Below are 19847 nucleotides of genomic sequence, written 5' to 3'. Positions count from 1 at the left end.
GCCATCTTGAAAAAATGATTTTTTTTTCTGGCCAGCAGCGGATTTTTTTTAGGTATCATTTAGTCAACCTTTATACCAAATTTCATGCTTGTATCACGATTTGCACAATTATGTCCATAATATCTCCCACTATTTTGGAAATATTAAGTTTTATTTGTTTGATACTTGCATTTTTAGATGTCTTGGGATCATGATTTTACACCAACAAACAACACTACTTATAAAAACACCATAATGATCAATGTGATAGGGATATCAGCATGCATACGGTATCCTTTGCCTATCCTAGGACCATGTATCTTAAAAGTCAAACAAAAAACAACAAGAACTGTCAGCACTAAATACATTGACGAATATCTCAGAACCACCAAATTGAATAAGATTACCAAGGATTGCAAAAAATTTGGAAAGAGGGTTAAATAAATATGAGTAATCGGAGCTTGGTAATATAGCTGTATATAGCTACTAAAAAGTGTGAATAGAAAAAGAAAATAAAGTGTCTACTCTTTATTTACACTTATATTCATTTATCTCTCAGTCAAAAAATGAATATTTTTGTTGTTGTGTTAATAGTTGAACATCTTTCTAAAACACACTGTTTTTTTTTATTTCACTCTTAGAACAAAATCTGCTTCAAATCAATCAATATGTAGATCACAATTATAACCTTCATCTTCACCAGTTTTGCATTCTATCCTGAAATTATAATTCTCGACTCCTAGGAGTCGAGATTAAGAATTGAACGATGGACAGATAGTGCGTGAATTTTTCTTGCTTCCTGATTGGAAGATATTACGAGACGTGAATAATCAAAGTTTATTGATTGGTTAGGACAATCCAAACCAAGTAAATGTCCTTCAATCCCGTAGAGTATCGGATTTGTCCTCTCTATTTTAGCAATTAGATTTTACACAGGTAACATTTATCTATAAATAGTCGAATCTTCTGGAGTAAACGATAATAATTCATAGCGTGTGACCTCGCGTGTTTGGTAAAATTTGCTGATTGATGCACGTGGCTATTCTAGTAAATGAATTAATCTACAAAGCGAGAGCACTTTCCATTTTTATCAGCTAAGAGTCGAATAGCCTTTTTGAAAGGCTAACGCTTGTGTTATACATGTAGTGAAAAACAATTCCAATTTAAGAAAACAATACAATATGCAATTTAAAAGTACAAATTAAATGTGAATTATATATTAATGTCTAAAGACAATTATAACACTTCTCATTTTAGTGCAGATATAAAAAAAAGTTTAAAACAAAACGCTTACATTGTTTTAAGCTTTATCAAATTATCATAAATGTGTATAACTAAATTTTACAAAAGCATTTCAACCTCAAAATGTAATTGAAATAATCGATGATGTTCTTAAAAAGTGGCAGCCCTGTCACATTTGACCCCAAAAATGAAGAAGGTCAATGTTGATGTAGTCCAGATTGTAAACTATTAAAAAAATTATGGTTGTTTTATTCTCTTATTTTAGAGTGTCAGGTATTTTATATTGGTATACATGTAGATTCTCTGTGGCAAATCCAGAACTTTTTGTACTCTGACTGACATTAGGGGGCCGCTCTCAAGTCATGCTTCAGTGATTTCCAATATAATTAACCAAAAATTTTCCAACAATTTCAAAAAGGCTTCATCAAGCCCCCTGGATCAGCCTATGGTGCTCATTACAAAGTACATCAATATTTTAAAAGTAAACTGTTCCAGCACATTTTTCCATGCAGTTTGGCTCAATCTTAATTACACCTACATGTACGAAAGATGAAAAAATCTGCAAATACATGACTTAATTTCACTGAGACCACAAAATTTGTAGTCTGTGTTGTAAAAATGGTTAATAGTTGTATACTATAAAAATATGTTGATATCTTGCATGGCAATGTTAATATAGTCAATAATATGTTAACGTTTGTTTATGCACATGTGTACTTGTTTGTATTCTTAAATCTTTGAACTTTCATTTCATTTGAGACTGAGTTATATTTGGAAGTCAATAACAAGAAGAAGAAGAATCATTTTCTATGAAATATTACATGCAACTTTCTCACAAGTAAAAATGACTATTTGAGACTAACTTTAATATCTTACCTTCTTTCATTCATTTTGTACATGCAGTTTATGAAAAGTAATTTGTTACATCACAACAACATGTACCACTTATTAAAGAGTCAAAGAACTACAGCAGTGTTTTCATAGTCTGTATGAAAAATTGCAAAATCAGCTAGGATGTTGATTCTATGTATTTCCACTGACTGAAATTATACGAAGACATAATATAAATATATGGACATGACTATAAAGTACTGGATCATTCAAAGCATAAATAAATATTATAGTGTACATGGTGTAGGGTAGCTAAAGGACACATATATAGAGTGAAATAACTTCACAAATGATGGATATACAGTATATTGTTTTGCAACATGATAAATTGAAATACAGATATATAGGTAAAAATGTTTTGTAACCTTTACCTATATTGTTTGGGTTTCATGTGGGTATTAATGCTCTGCAATAAAAGAGTGGAATACCAATGTGTAAAAGAAGATTGATAAAAACACTAAGCTTGTCACACCAAGAAGGATGAGAGACGAAGAAGTTATTGGAAGATTATTGATATAATCACAAATTTCTTATATAGTTTTCCTGACCTATCCACATATTTTCAAGCTTGAAAAGATGACCTATTCCAGTGGCACATTTCACCTTGTGTATAGGAAGTGCCCCCCCCTTAAATTATGTCCTCCCAACTCAAGTCCAATGAAATGAAACTGAACAACACCTGATACTTGTTTAAATTGAAACTGATACTTGTTTGAATTCAAATCATTAAACATGTATATATGTGTGAATTAAAAATATAAATAAGAAGATAAGGATGGCATATACATGCATATATGATTGTCAATGAGACAACTCTCTGTCAAAGTACATGTAACAATGTATTGAAGTTAGCAATTATAGTTTAAGTTACAGATATATAGAAATATTCATACCATACAATGTCTACACGTTTTCAATGATACATCATGTGTGTTAAAGTACACAAACAACCGGTTAGGCAGCAACCATTTGATTTTCTGGGGGGGGGGGGGGGGGGGGGGGGGGGGGGGGGCTGTGGTTTTTTTTTGGAAAAAAAAGTTTGTTTCCAGTTTTTGGAGAAAAAAATAATTTGTTTTGAATTCTGAAAAAAAAATTGTTTGTTACACCCTCAGCTGCCACTATATGTTATGCTAAAATTGAAAGAAAAAAATTGTTTTCGACTTGTCGCGAAAAAAATTAAATTAATATAAATTAATTAGCCCCCCCCCCCCCCCCCCCCCGAAAATCAAATGGTTGCTGCCTTATGGTCGCTCATTTGAATAACAATGAAGCGGCATAACATGCGCGTCAAAATGCATAATTTGCATTCGATCTGCAATGATGTTGTCATATAAACATTCAAAAACTTATTTAACTTCTATCGGACCTTTAATTTCAAGAAAATTCTTATCCAAAAACGAGCAAATTATTGTGAAAAATTCATAAAACCATGACTTAATTGGTTTTATCAGACATGTGTTTTCCGGCGCAACATTCTTGGCAATGCTGAACTTTTTCTCAATAACCATAATAATTTTCTTTATAAAAATATGATAACATCAAAATTTTTAACTCACAGTACAATAAAAACTAATCCAATATAAAATTGGTTTGCTCGATTTTCTTAATTCAACATTTCAAATTGACGACTTACCTCTTTGAGTAACATCAGTTTTTTTCCAATATGGCGCCTATCCAGAAGTTAGGGAGGCCTGGTTTGATTAATGTACGCCATGGGCGAGGAGGGGGGGGGGGGGTAGGACCTTTATCGGGACTCCGGGATCGGGTGTTTTTAAGCTCGGGATTTCGGGATTGACCCTTTCGAAATCCGGGAATTCTTTTTTTCGAAATTCGGAACCTCGGGATTTCGTGTTGTAAGCCCGGCATTTCGGGATTTCGTGTTTTTAAGACCGGGATTGCGGGATCAGGATCCCTCCTACCCTCCCTCATGGGCTTCTGGTTTCAAGTAAAACGTGGAATAATTCATACAAACTCTCAGACAGATTCAGAAAACAAATAATAAATAAAAAAACTTACCGTTTGCAGTTCAACTGTACGTAAGTTTGGGATTGCAGCAATCTTCCAAAATATCAGAAATCTGTACTAGAAGTTTCTTGTGTCCTTATCCAGAACATCTAAAACATCTTTTTCGTCATCAATGTACAGATGCATCCATCGCTGTCGAAAAATCTTTTCAAACTGATTACCCGCTGTTTCTGAAGCCCGTGCTGGTTTTAAAAAGTAGGCGGAACCCTTAAGTGTAAGGTTCGAAAGGGTTATTTTACAGATTCTTATTAAAATAATTTCGAAGTTAACAAACAAAAATATATGAAATACACAATTTTTAACAGCGAAAGATGCTATAGGTTAAAACAGATATTTCATATTTTTTGGAAAGTTTTGTGTTGTTTCGTAAATTATACCATAGTTTTTGTTGAAACCCCTCGCAAACCTCCCTCGACTTCGTCTCGTGAGGTTATTGCTGGGGGCTTCAACAAAAGCTATGGTATAATTTACGAAACACCACAAAACTGTCCAAAAGATATGAAATATCTATAACATAAACAGTAAGTTCGTGCGCGTGTGTCAAACAAATGTTGTGCTCATTAAAACACGGCTTTATTTACAAAGCGTAATAAGGCTGTCATATTAGAATTGCATGTATTTTTAAAGTTTGAACAAATTTCTAAACTATAAAATTTTAAAATGATATTTAGAATTTAAATATTTTAATTATTTGGTTAAAATTTAAAAATTTCAAAACTTTTACACAATTTGGAATAAAATTTTAATATAACAAATCTAAAATTTCAAAACTTTTTAAAACTTTGAATTGATAAGTGTTACACGGACCGTTTCCACCAGAGACCAAATGATGTAAATTTTAGCAACTATAGGTCATCGAACGATGCCCATATTGCATAGCAAGCTATAAAAGGACCCGAAACATCAATATTGAATGTAAAATAATTCAAGAGGGAAAACTAACGAACTGATTTATGTTAAAAAAATAATCGAAAAACAGTTATGATAAACGACATTAAACTGCATTAAGTTACAGGCTCCTGACATAGGACCGGCATATACAGAATGTTTGTTTAAATAATGAATAATTCAGCATTTTGTAATTATCTGTGCATTGATGTGATGATTATTTTAATCATTCAGTGCACTCATAGCTCAAAATAGAGTTTAGTTTTACCCCAGTGGCAAAATTAACAAAATAGGATATTTTGGTTTTGCGCTAGCGGTAAATTCTATCATTAAAAGATGTTTTCGAACTATTACATAACTGCTAGATTTCAAAATAACTGTGCATGTAACTAAATACGTGTATTTTGAAATTTTTTTAATGACAAAGAAGTGGCAAACTTTAAATTCTTATTTATTTTTCAATTAACAGAATTGTTAATAAATTATTACCAGTATACGCGTATTAAGAGGAATCAATTGAAGTATTCTTTGAGATATAACAATATATTGGATATTCTACATGTCAAAACTACTACTTACGGTAAGAAACTTCAAATTTGATACAAAGTGAAACAGTATCCCGAGTTCTTGAAGACTTGAAATATTGCTGTTATGCATATAGATAAGCTTTCATTTCACAGTGCTTATTTAACATTACTTAGCACTTGTTATATCTTTGTCATGATTACACTGTTTGATTCTCTAAACTATTTTTAATTTATTTGAATTATTGTGCTTTTTATTTTGTTTTATATGTTTGTATGCATTTAGTTGAAAACTCCAAAGATATAAAAATAAAGATATGTGGTATGATTGACATCTGAGACAACTATCCACCAAAGTTCAATTGAGGTGGATATAAGCAATTATAGGTAACCATATCACGGGTGTCATTCGGTTTAACGAGAGAAATGATCGTGAAAGAATATCTAACGGCGGTCAAGTATTGAGAGACGATCGTGAAAGTTCTGGTAACGGATCGTGAAAGACATTTAATCGAGAAGACATATGAAAGGTCAATACATATTCTAATTTAATTAATTACACAGACAAATTTACGACAAAATAAAACAGTCTGTCAAAATCGTTCAACATTAGGATCAGTATGTGAGAATATCCAGTTTCAAAAGTACATAGTTATTACAAAACAACAAAAGGCAGATTGCTTCTCGACATTTCAATGACATAAAAAATGTAAACAAACATGTTTTTTTTTCTTCACAAATTCGACTAGAAAAACTACTTTAATACGAATAAGGGCATTCTATTTGAATTAATCAAATAGTTCTCATAGTTATTTTGTATAATCATAATCTGAAACTTGGTAAATAAAGAACTATTAACACAAAAATTGATTTTTCGGATCGTGAAAGATCACGTACCGCATTTTTGAAGATCGTGAAAAGGATCGTGAAAGACGTTCAAATTAATCTTCAATTATATCATAATTAATATTTGTTATTGGTATTGAGGAAAGCTATGTATTAAGGTCAACATCATCAATAGCTTTAAGCTTTTCAAAGTATTAATATTTTCAGAAAATGAAATGTAAAATAGTTGGATGATTGTAGGATGAAGTTTTTTATTGTCATGTGAAGTACTCACTTATCACGTGTTATAGGATACCCACATTTTAAATATTGGATCCTATAAACAACATGTCCGTCAGACATGATTCACCTGACCCCGAATTTGCCTTATTTCATGTTCAAAATCAATTGAAAAGGCTTAACTCATCAGATGGACAAAAATACATTAAGCGCATTAAGCGCATTTGACACTTCTAGTAAAACCCTTGATATTATAGACGTTCCAAACATTATTTATCATAAGTAAAGCAGGCGAGACATTACAGCATTTGCGCTCTGGTATTCTATAGTCTGTAGTATATAGTTAAATCAATCCACATCTTTGTTGTATTTACAGAACTTTTAAGAAAGTACTTTCCTATCGTTAATTATCCATTTTTAGATGGTGACGTTCCCTTGTCACCATCTTACGGTGTTTATATATCTCAACTTGTACGATTCGCTCGTGTATGTAACAATGTTTTAGATTTTAACGAGAGAAATTTATGTATTACTGAAAAATTATTACACCAGGGTTTTCGATATCACAAACTAGTCAAAACATTTAAATTGTATCATCGGTATAAGAACATCATTCGTAAATATAGCTCAACATGCAGACTTCTTATACGTTCAGGTATTTCACATCCAATTTTTTATGGAAATATTCTTTATAAAGCACAAAGGTGTCAGTATTCACCTCAAAAACTAACAAAACCTATGAATAGACTTATTAATAAGGGATAAAGTTACGATACTGTTGTCAAGTCATTAAAGATTGCATATTTTGGCGTTAATATTGATTTACTTATAGGGTCTTTGCATCGGAACTAAACACATTTATTCAAAAACCAGTTGTTGGCATGACACGGATTATGTTCTTTTCATATATGTTATGATGGTATGATACTAAACCCCTAACGGGAAGGATTGTGCCTGGTGTTCATATGATGTAATCATAATCTTTCAGTCAGTTTAATTGAAGTCTGGAGCTGGCATGTCAGTTAACTGCTAGTAGTCTGTTGTTATTTATGTATTATTATCATTTTGTTTATTTTCTTTGGTTACATCTTCTGACATCAGACTCGGACTTCTCTTGAACTGAATTTTAATGTGCGTATTGTTATGCGTTTACTTTTCTACATTGGCTACAGGGGAGGGTTGAGATCTCACAAACATGTTTGACCCCGCCGCATTTTTGCGCCTGTCCCAAGTCAGGAGCCTCTGGCCTTTGTTAGTCTTGTATCATTTCAATTTTAGTTTCTTGTGTACAATTTGAAAATTAGTATGGCGTTCATTATCACTGAACTAGTATATATTTGTCTAGGGGCCAGCTGAAGGACGCCTCCGGGTGCGGGAATTTCTCGCTATATTGAAGACCTGTTGGTGACCTTCTGCTGTTGTTTTTTTCTATGGTCGGGTTGTTGTCTCTTTGGCACATTCCCCATTTCCATTCTCAATTTTACTGTTGCACAAAATGTTGGTTATCGTTGAATCTCAAATTACTCATGAAAGATGCTGTTTTGCTGTAATTTTTTGTTTGATGGACATCATTTTGGTTTAAACGTTGCATATCCATATTATTGGCTAATTAGTGTCGGTCTGCCTGAATTGCACTTGACCGATTCTCAGAGCTGAATCTTTCACACTTATTTAGAGACGGTTTTTTTAACTTTCGTGGTAAAGTGTTGAATAAAAAAAAATAGCTTTAATGTTCATCCTTATCAAAATTGTTACAGGCTTCAACCAGTTGCAGGTTTATCAAATGGTTAAAGAAATACTGATTTCTGATTACTAGTAATAAGTCTGGTCACGCATTATCTTTCACTATCAAAATAATGCGTTGCCTGATCTTTCACGATCAAGTTTGATGGATATTCAACAAATTGAAGGTTTTCATATACAAATTAATGCTTTTAAGAGAAGAACATACCTTCGTTTTACTGTACTATTAGATACACCAAAGATTAAATTTCAAATATATCACGATAAACTGAAATATGACCATTATAGGTACAAAAAGCGTGTTATTTGTAATTAATTTCATAGACATGCATTGCGCCTTTTGTGTTTTTTCATAAAGTACTGCATATTTTCTCTATCTTATTTCACAGTTATGTTGAGGAGGTTAAACCATTTTGACAGACATATTTTTTTGTTCGGATTTGTTACGCGTTTTGAAAATTAAGCGATTTTTTCAAAGATTCTGACCTAGAATTTTCATTAAATGTCTTTCACGATCCGTTACCAGATCGTCTCTCAATACTTGATCGCCGTTAGATATTCTTTCACGACCATTTCTCTCGTTACACCGAATGACACCCGTGCATATAGCAATCAACACTCAGAAAAAATGCATATCGTATATAGTCGTCTATAAAAGTTCTTTGCATGGAAATTCTGAAACGATTCAATTGAGAAAACTAACTGCCTAATGTATAACAAACCAATTTACGAAAAATACTTATGACCACTGAACTACAGGCTCTTCACATGGGACAGGCACAGTCATGCATGTGGCGGGATTGAATGTGTTTGAAGGCGACTACACCTAACCTGGGACATTGGTGGAACTGTATTATTGCGCCTACAAATAGTAAACAATCGTACAATACTATACATATTAACGGAATCCCAACCCTCTCTTAACCTGGGACATTGGTATAATATAAGAACGAACTATCAAAATCAGCTGATCAAGGCTAAACTTATCAGATGGATACAAATAGAAAATAAATACACATCACAAACACATAGAGTGAACGTGGCCGGAAACTTGTACATTCCAACAACGAAAATACACTAAGTACAGATCTGAGAGTACTCGTAGTCACTGACTGCTAGTTCAAAGCTAATAACAACTAATAACAAAAATTCAGCATCTAAAACTAAATAATCAATCAGTACACATCCAACATTCAATGGATTTAGTGTAAAGACGTTATAAACAGTCAGAGAAAAACATTACCTTGTGCAAAACCAAGCTACAGGAATCGATCCATGAAAGTGCATACTAGTATGTATAAGACGATAATATTTAGTTTGCTTTTAATTTACTGATCACAAAATCAATATTTATACAAAAAAAAACAATGTTCAAAGATCTAATGACAGTGTTGAATTTAGTTACCTTTTAGAAAAAGTTTATTTAAAGGATTTATGATTTTACCATCATAGCATATAAATGCCATACATGAACAAAATCACTTGAAAACAGATAGAAAATTGTAAAAGGTAACATCAGAACAAGTGGAAAAAATCGTTAATAAATGTAAAGTTCACGTGAAAAAAAGCAACAGGAGCAGATCGGATACCAGCAAAAATAGTTAAAGCAAGTAAATCTGTCGTTGCACCTCAGCTGACTATTCTTATAAATTTGACTGTAGACACGGGCAGATTCCAGATCGACTCAAAGAAGCCCAAGTTACACCCTTGCATAAAAAGAACGACCCACTACTGAAATCAAACTACAGACCAGTCAGTGTGTTACTTTTTTTTCAAAATTTCACGAAAAGATATTTGAAATACAGTTATATGATTTCTTTGATTCCATTTATATCCTTATCTATGTGCTTTCCGTAGAGGACATGGATGTGAGACTACACTGCTCAGATTACTGGAATTTTTAAAAATTACTCCTATATAATATGCTTCATATATATGTTTTGGTATTTTAATAGCAAGATACATGTATATGCTAGAATTAAATGTGGTGCTGTTTTTTTTATTATTTATTTGCATGCTGCATGCCTTGTGTTATTCTTTTTTTATTGTATATGTTTTTATATTTGGCGAAAAGCTCATTATGTTTGTAATGTTTGTCAACTGGTATGCAGTTCAAAATAAAGTTTTACTTACTTTTTTTACCAGGTTCAATTCTAAATTTCCGGGCACGGTAAACAACATCTCCGTAAAAATGAGGATGTGCTATCCCGTTTAAAATAAGTTTTCTATAGGTACAACCAAATGTTTGTATCCATAGAAAAATTTTGTAAAAGTTTTAAGTAATTTGGTAACGATATCCCTGACTTAATAATTTACCAGTAATACATTCTAAAAACATTCAATGTTTTAAATGAATATAGTTCCTTATTTTCTAATTTTTGAAGTTTAATATTCACCAAATGATCATTGTGTTTATGCATTTGCGTATATAATCTATGTTTCCCCGATTCATTTAAATTCCGCAAAGATCCAAGACATTTGTACAGTTTGAGAAGTGAAGAGACAAGATTGCATGGTATTTAAAAACTTAAAACACAAAGAAAGATGATTTGACCTTTAAAATTCCATATCTTTAGTTGACTATTTTTGACCAGCTTAAAGCGGCTTGATCAATGCAGAACAATACCACAATGAAATAGAGTAAGTTTTGTTTTGATTACGAAAAAATACTAGAAACTGAAGATCTTTTAATCAGTTAATATTAAATTTTGGAATATTATATTTAAAATTTCATTCGTCAAGTACAACATTTCATCGAAATAACATGCATGTAGAAGAGACAAAAATCCCAAAAATTAAATTATTGTCTGAAATTATGTTTGGCAATTGGTTGAATAATCATCATCTAATTTCAGGAAATAAGCTTATAATGTCAAGAAATTTCAGGCAATAAGGCGTAAGATTATTGCCTAGGATATAAGCTTACTTTAATGCCTAATTTCACTTATTGTCGATAACATATATATCGTGCTTATTGCTCCAAGGGAAGCTTAAATTACTTTAATTAATTCAACTTATATTAAACAAATAAATTGTAGCTATTACCACAGTGATACATAAACGTGTTAATAAATGATTATACTTGAAAATTTCAGTCTTGGTTGAATATAATACCTTAATATGCGAGATCCCACGTTTTCCGTTTGTCTGTAACACTTGATACATATTGTGTTGTATTATAATTGGATCAACAAAATACAAGTAGGCGACAGTTATTACCTCAGGTGTCAATCAAAAGTATATATATGTAAAGGAAAGAAAGGCAATCTCAGACAACTTTAATACTGTCAGCGCTAGAAATTTTAAATAACCAATTGTTTATGATGCTCATGACATGTAAAATTTTACAACTAAGAATTGCTTTTATTTATTTGGTAGTTTTGTCGACGTTTCAAATCTCCGCAAAAAGTGTAAATATTGGATACAAACCAAACAGAAGAGGAATATCTCGAGAAAGACAATTCTTTCCCACAGAAAAAGGTATGACATATTTACTGTTTTATAGGACCGGTTGAACGGAACAAAATAATATGGACTCGTCCAGTGTCCATTTTAAATGTAATTCAAGTTGCATGTATACAATCAAATTGCGTAAGATTCTTCTATAACAATGAGAGCATAATTAGTAATAGGGCAAAACTGATTTTCAGGGAGAAAAGGACAAATTTTTCAAGTTCCTTTTTTTCAATAACGCATAAAAATTTGAAAATTAAAAGTTTTGCTATAATTTCACCAACATGCTGTTCTGTATTGGTTTTAGGATCTTTTATTTGCGTTAGCAGTTTAGGATTCAAAAGTCTACATAAGTTTTGACTTTATACAGAAAATTCGCACTTTACACAATTTATATTGTTTTAAAGAAAATACATGGAGACAAAGTAAAATCACTTCTGAAAACACTGTAAACATTTCTATTCTGATTGGTTTCGTGGTATTATCGTAAAGGGCGTTCAAATGAATCGTAGTATAGCAAACAACGAATTCCCTCTCAAAATGTATCACACGTTGTAGATAAACTTCAAACTGTTCAGGCGCAAATAGAACAAAAGAATCAAAGCTCTTTGTTAGCGATAAATGTTTACTGTAATGTTTACTATAGAAACATTTTTTTTAAAGTTAATAAAAACAAAAAAAATTAAAAAAAATTCTGATCAATTACGAAGTATTTTATTTAAAAAAACACCATTTGCATAAGTTTTCAATTTTTCTGTTACAAAGTTAAGCAGAACAATTAGATATCAAGTCGACGACATGGGTATCTATCAAGTTGGATACATGTAGAAAATGCATAACCTCCGATTTAAAAAAAAAAGAAGTTTTTTTTTTACCACGGACGGAGAACATATTAATCTATTACTTCAGTAATTTTCGTGTCTGTCCTTCTATTATGCGTTTCAAGAAAAAAATTCCACACAATTAGTAACAATTGTATCGAAAAGAGAAAATCGAGTGTATATTTGGTAAAATTGAAAAAAGAAAATAGAATATATATTACCAAACTTAGATGCTCTTTCAAAATTCCACTAGAAACTGGTCGATGGCATAATATTCCAAAAAAGGAAAGACTATGTACTTTGTGCAAAAATAATTGTATTGGAAATCAGTTTCATTACTTATTTGTATGCCGAAATGACGAGGTTGAAAAATTAAGACGTGCATATATCCCAAAATTACTATATTGTTAACCCTTCAGAATATAAAATGAAAGGTTTGGTGTCTTTATGTAATGTAAAAGTCTTAAATTACTTGTGTGTTTTTGTCAAAAAACTTATGAAATATCTATGATTCTAAATATATTATCACTTACATGTACATGTATTCAACTGGCGAGCTCAGATCCTATTATTATAGCTTTGAATGATGATCACGTGTTATGTATGTGTATACTTGTGTACAGAGAATTAGGTAAAATGAACTATGTATGTATATTTCTTTCTATCTTGTTCACCATTGTAAATTATTATTTGTATAATTTGTCTGCCTCTTGTTACAGTGTAAACTGTCTAGAGTGTTAATAAAGTATTAAGTTCTAAGTTTAACTCAATTTGGGAAAATTGATTGACCGATATGGATATATGTAAAATCGATTTTGGATTAACAAAACTTGCAGCAAATTAAATAAGTAGTAAATCAAGAAAACATTTCCGATCTGCCTACATTTTTACAGAAAATTTCTTCTGATGGTTTTATGGTGAATTTTTTTTCTATATCATAAAATCTTTTTAGGCACTATGAAACGAAAATTAATCATGGTATAGGTTTCTGTTAGAAAAATGATAACTTCAATGTATAAATGCACTAACATTTCAGTGAAATAACCGTAATTATGGTACGACCAGTATAAATTAATATATGAACGTTTAAATTCCATTTTTTTAAATTTTATTTCTGGGGATGTATATATCTCAGTCACACTAATACGATGATGATGGTAGAAAACATAGAGATTAATACATGACCGTTTCCATATCGGCCCGGTCATCATCCCGAGACCCCCATATCAGCCCGAGACGAAGTCGAGGTGCTGATATGGGTCGAGGGATGATACCCGGGCCGATATGGAAAAGGCCATGTATAATATCAGATTATTACATGGCATTTTTCATATCGCATGTATTATCAGCCCTAGGTTCAATATCAGCCCAAGAGCCGCATGGCTCGAGGGCTGATATTGACCGAGGGCTGATAATACATGCGATATGAAAAATGACATGTTATGATCTTTTTATCATATGCTTAAACAATGGAAAAAAAATAACAGATTCATATATTGAATACAGATCCTTTCATGTGGTTCCCAAATAGAAGTTCACGAACGTCGGACCCCAAATTTAGTACATTCGATATGAAATCTTTCTATCATATGCATCAAAAGAGAAGAAAAACATTTTAATATGGACGAATCGACAAAAATAATTAATTTAACAATCTACGTAATGAACACTGTTAGCCGGGAAAAGTCAAATTTTATAAAAGTTACTTTCTAAATTATGTTTGAAACTTTTAAAAATGCATTTATTTTGGGTCTTTCCGGAATTTGCCGAGTATCACCGGAATGCCATGCGATAACGTTACGGAAAGGCATGTGATAACGTTCGAAGCATGTGATAAACTTTTCATATCATGTTTTAGTTATTTTATTTGTTAATTTGCCATACATAAAACAATTGTTGGAATTATATGATAAAGTGATATAACTAAAACAGTCAAAAACTTTATAAAAACGTTAAATCATGAATCCAACAAATACGTACCGATTATCAGGTTATCTGCATGTTGATATCGTAAAATATCAGCTGCGAGACATAATATGAAGCTTTTTGTCGAGTGAGCGTAGCGAACGAGATCAAAAAGCCTTCATATAATGTCAAGCAGCTGATATTTTACAATATCTATATGCAGATAATCTGATAATCGATTTATCGGGCTATATTTGCGTGTTTCAGAAGTGTTTTCTTTGTTTCACCAGCACACAAAATATGACTTGATAAGTTCGGGTCAAAGTTATTAACGTCGGTTCAAACATTATGACGTCGCTGATATGTCCGGGTCAAAGTTATTAAGGCCGGGTCAACGTATTTGACGTCACAAAGACATGATACGGAATAATATAAAAGAGCTGAACAGAGTGATATAGACAGTGGGACGTCCGATAAACTATAATAATTGCCCAACAATAACATCTTATTTATTTATGTTACTATTTCCTACAGAGACATTTTGAAACATTGAAAATTTGGAAGAGTTTTATGATCATTAATACTCCATGTTTGTTGTACTATAAAATTAAGAAATAATTCATGGAAGCCTTCAGTTTTTTAATGATCGTATTTGTCCTATTAGAATCGAAATATGTTGGAAATTTACACATGGCCTGGGCCGTGATATTCGAATTTTATCCTGAGCGTTAGCGAGGGATAAAATTAACGAATATCACGGCTCAGGCCATGTGTAAATTTCCAACAAATCTATGGCTTCCATGAATTAAATCGATTCTAATAGGACAACGCTAACGCTCAGGATAAAATTCGAATATCACGGCCCAGGCCATGTGTAAATTTCCAACAAATCTATGGCTTCCATGAATTAAATCGATTCTAATAGGACAACGCTAACGCTCAGGATAAAATTCGAATATCACGGCCCAGGCCATGTGTAAATTTCCAACAAATCTATGGCTTCCATGAATTATTTCGATTCTAATAGGACAAATACCACAGTGTAGATACTATTCTGTACGCTATCCGGAAGTCGCGATTTTCGAAGCGATGATTTCCAACTGGCTGACAGGACGGTTTTGCCTACGGTAAATTTTCTCATCATTTGTTTACTCCTATATCTACAAAGTGCTTTGAACATCTTCAAGGTATATATAGCATCATAAATATGAGTAACTGTAACAAAAACATGCATTAGAATATAAAATATACGTGTGCATCACATCAACTTGGTAGAAAAAAGTGAATTCGATGGACAATTTTGCTCTCGTAGTACAAAGCAAATAATCTTTTATTGTAAATATTTGCATCAGTTTACAGTTAAATATATACTGTTTCAATATTCTTTTCGTATTTAAGTAGAATATTCGTATTTCCCATAAAAAATATGTTTTCCTTGAGGATCCCAAAATAAATTACTGTACGATCAGTCTAGAACTGACTGTATTCTAGAAGCGATTTCAGATTTTTTGACTGTATGACCAGTCGTGATTTTGAAGGAAAAACAACAGCAATTTGAAGGTATATACGTGTATATGTGATATTATGAACTATCCAGGGAACTATAACGTGTAATTACTTTCATCAGACAATACAAATATATTTCTGATGAATTTTTTAGACGGCAAAATAATTGTATTTTTGTTCCATCAGTCTTATTTAAAATCAAATGCCTAAAAAGTAATACATGATTCTCTTGTGGACTTTGTAATAGTGTATCGTTACAGTTATCTGTTTAGCTATTACATTTTTAAAGATTATTTACACCGTCCGCCGTTGACCAATTGATGATAACATAAATCAAGCTTGTCTTTTAAAATAACAAAAAAAGGATAAAGACAGCTTTGCGTAGGGGGATAATTCATGTGATATAATTTTGGTAAGTTTACAGAAATAGAAGGTCAATAATGCATTAATCGAGTAAAAATGGAGTTCAGAAAACTTTAATGATTGGTTTAGGAGGTGTTGGAAATACCTGATGGGTGCCCCCATATAATGTAATGTTCAAGTCCGTATCTTATATAAAGTAACCCCATAAAAGATTTTTACTAAAATTCGAAATAGACGGTACACAATACAGTCATTATCATTTATGATAAGGAATCCGAATAAGATTAATTAATAGTTATATCAGTGACTGATTCAAAAAAAGGGGACCCGGCAGTTTGAAACCCTTTTTTAACTATCAATTCATTTGTATGGGAACATATATTTGGAATCCCCTTTTCTCCTGGATTGGACCCCTCTCCATTTAAAAATGGCCGGAACCCCCAATGTATATTAAGTGGTTTATGAGGAGATGCGCTTACAAAACCGGCGAAACATATTGTATCGGTCTAACGGACGAACGGAAAGACGGACTTCTTTATCACTTTAACCCCCCGCTTGACAAAGTGGTGTACAATTGACACAAAAGACAGTTTTCTCGTTTGAATTGTTTTACATTGTCTTATCGAGGCCTTTTATAGCTCACTATGCGGTATGGGCTTTGCTCATTGCAATTTGTTGAAGGCCGTACGGTGACCTATAGTTGTTAATGTCTGTGTCATTTTGGTCTTTTGTGGATAGTTGTCTCATTGGCAATCATACCACATCTTTTTTTATATAGCTCTACATCTTAAACAAAGTGAAGGAACTGTGATCAATTATAGGCTACAGTACGGCCTCGAATGTGTGTAAATACATGCATTTTTATATAACAACTAAATCTGGGTGTTTGTACAATTTTAAGTATAACGGAGGACATTTCTGAAACTTATATACTAGTATACATCAAACCTTCCTCTTATTTTAGCAACATTTAAACATCCTTATACTAAATATAGTAAGTCGAGTACACCTTATCAAGCTAAAACATGTTTCATAAGTTTTCAGGATGTGAATGTATTGAAAGATATTTGTGTTATTTAGAAAAATGCCACCTTCTAATGTATCGTAAATAACTTTGAAATCACCACTAGAATACAGTGACATAAAGACTGATCATACAGTTTTAAAATAAACAAGCGAGACTGATCGTACAGTGAGAAATTCAAACAAGTGTAATTTTCTTATTTCTGGCTTCAAAGATCTGGTTGAAACTTTTACCACCACTTGAAATATACTTCATTGAGTTAATTAAGTCTAGTTTTTACGTTAATTTGTACACTACGAGGGCAAAAAGATTGTTTTTAGGTTCGCCGACTGATTTTTCTTAGTGATGCACTTGAAAATCTCTTGATTAAGGCAAAGACACGAATATTGAATGTGCGGAATTTAATTCTAAACCATTTGAGAATATCGATGTCGGCTGAATTAATCATTAAGCAATGTACAGATGACCAACTTACCGTTTAATTCAGTATACCCATCAAATTTAAAATGTGATCCAAAAAGTTCTCGCTTCGAAAATAACGACTTCCGGATAGCGTACAGAGTGAATATTGATCATTAAAAAACTGAAGCGATGATGGGTATACCGTGTGTGTGGCTGTTCTATTTTACCCACTGTTCGATAAATGTAAAACAAATCTAATAAACCTGCATGAATGATTTCTTAACTAACCGCTAGGAAAAAAAATGTAATTACTTTTTTTACTTCTCAGTAACCCCAACATTTGCAATTTTAAATTTATATATTTTTTTATCGTAAGCTACCGTTAAATTCACTGTTGACATGTTGTAACCAAGGAGCCGCCATGTTGACTTGCTGAAATTAGTAAATGTGCGAATAATGCAATAGCACAGAAAACAAGCAACACCTACCTCAATACTTTATTTTAATGCAATTGTATCCGAGTTTAGAAGGTAAACGCAATAGAAAAACCTTCAGCTTTGACGTTTTCATTCGTATGACGTCATGTTTTGAAATGACGTTAATGCGCCAAAATCATTACTGGAATTTCGCGGAATTTTAATTTATTTTGTTTTTGTCCATTTTTCCGTTCTCTAAATGTGTAAATTCTTTTTGTTATGCGTCAGAATCAGAATAAATGTTCTGTAGGGTTTTTATTCAATTGTAATTGTTGACACAGCGAAATCCACAACCGTTTACACATAGGTTACGATACATGTGGATTTACGTGGGAGGCATATTTAAACAGCCATTTATGTACATCTTGGAGTCTGCGCTAAGTATAGATATATCGAGAATTTTTTCACGGTGTTGTTTATAAAGCGAAAGAAGCACGTCATATTAGAATGATTCATAATTGTCAATGGCATTTGTTAGCAAACACTAAACTATTTCCACAAAAGTTCCCGTAAATTTTGACGTCGTCATAAAAAATATTTGACGTCACAATGGAAAAGTAAACAACCGATACCGGTAATACCGGAAGTAACTTGCACGAGAGGCACTATTATGGGTTTTGTGCACGAGATGCCCCTGATATGGGTTATCAGCCCGGGGGGGGGGGGGGGGGGGGGATAATGGCTTGTTTACTTCCGCTCATTACACATATGCAAAAGCTATCATATCAATGCTAAGTATATGATAAATACAAATAACTTGTAATAACCAAATGGTTTTTTTTTATAGCCCCGCAATATATAGTTTTAGCCTTATCCGAAATTCCGATATTCCGAAATTCCGTAATTCCATAATTCCGTCATTCCGTCATTCCGCAACAAACCATTATACGGATTTTTTTTTCTAAACGCCTTCAGATATTGGGCTAATTTTTGGTATGTGAGTTCACCATGATGAGTTACAGATCAAGTTTAAGTTTTGTTCCGCTCCACTAATTTTTGACGAAATTACGGGCTTTGGACTTTAATAAATTGTTGAAAATCACAGTTATACGGAATTTTTTTCTAAACGCCTACAGATATTGGGATGATTTTTGGTAAGTGAGTTAACCATGCTGAGTTACAGATCAAGTTAAAGTTTTGTTCTGCTTGGCTAAATTATGCCGAAATTGGGGACTATGGACTTTTGATGAATTGTTGAAAATCACAGTTATACAGACTTTTTTTCATAACGCTTTCAAATATAGGACTGATTTATGGTATGTGAGTTACCTATGATGAGTTACAGATCAAGTTTAAGTTTCCTTCCTCTCTGCAATTGTTTGCTGTAATTTCGGGCTTTGGACTATGATACATTTTTGAAAATCACAGTTATACAGACCTTTTTTCTAAATGCTTTCAGATATTGGGCTGATTTTTAGTATGTGAGCAAACCATGACTAGTTACAGATCAAGTTTAAGTTTCGTTTCGCTCGGCTAATTTTGGCCAAAATTTTGGGTTTACAACTTTGAAAATTGTTGAAAATCACAGTTGCACTGACTC

At 32.3% G+C, this 19847-nt stretch overlaps 2 long non-coding RNA genes across 2 annotated transcripts in view; one reads left to right on the top strand and one right to left on the bottom strand.

The window, feature by feature from the left end:
* Positions 1–507: 507 nt before the first annotated feature.
* LOC139497134 (uncharacterized) lies at positions 508–4302 on the bottom strand. The gene is made up of 3 exons (XR_011657687.1): positions 3746–4302; positions 2098–2261; positions 508–696 (listed from the first exon to the last, which is right to left on the bottom strand). It is a non-coding gene; the product is annotated as an uncharacterized lncRNA (long non-coding RNA).
* A 7308-nt stretch (positions 4303–11610) lies between these two features.
* LOC139498600 (uncharacterized) overlaps positions 11611–19847 on the top strand; it is a 28925-nt gene continuing 20688 nt past the window's right edge. Inside the window, exon 1 of the long non-coding RNA XR_011657971.1 lies at positions 11611–11837. This is a non-coding gene — a long non-coding RNA (uncharacterized lncRNA). The remainder of the gene's footprint in view (positions 11838–19847) is intronic.

Source organism: Mytilus edulis, chromosome 12 (genome assembly GCF_963676685.1).
Source record: "Mytilus edulis chromosome 12, xbMytEdul2.2, whole genome shotgun sequence".
NCBI classification, from domain to species: Eukaryota; Metazoa; Mollusca; class Bivalvia; order Mytilida; family Mytilidae; genus Mytilus; species Mytilus edulis.
The sequence above is the reverse complement of the archived record's forward strand: the minus strand, read 5'-3'. Positions and strand labels throughout refer to the sequence as shown.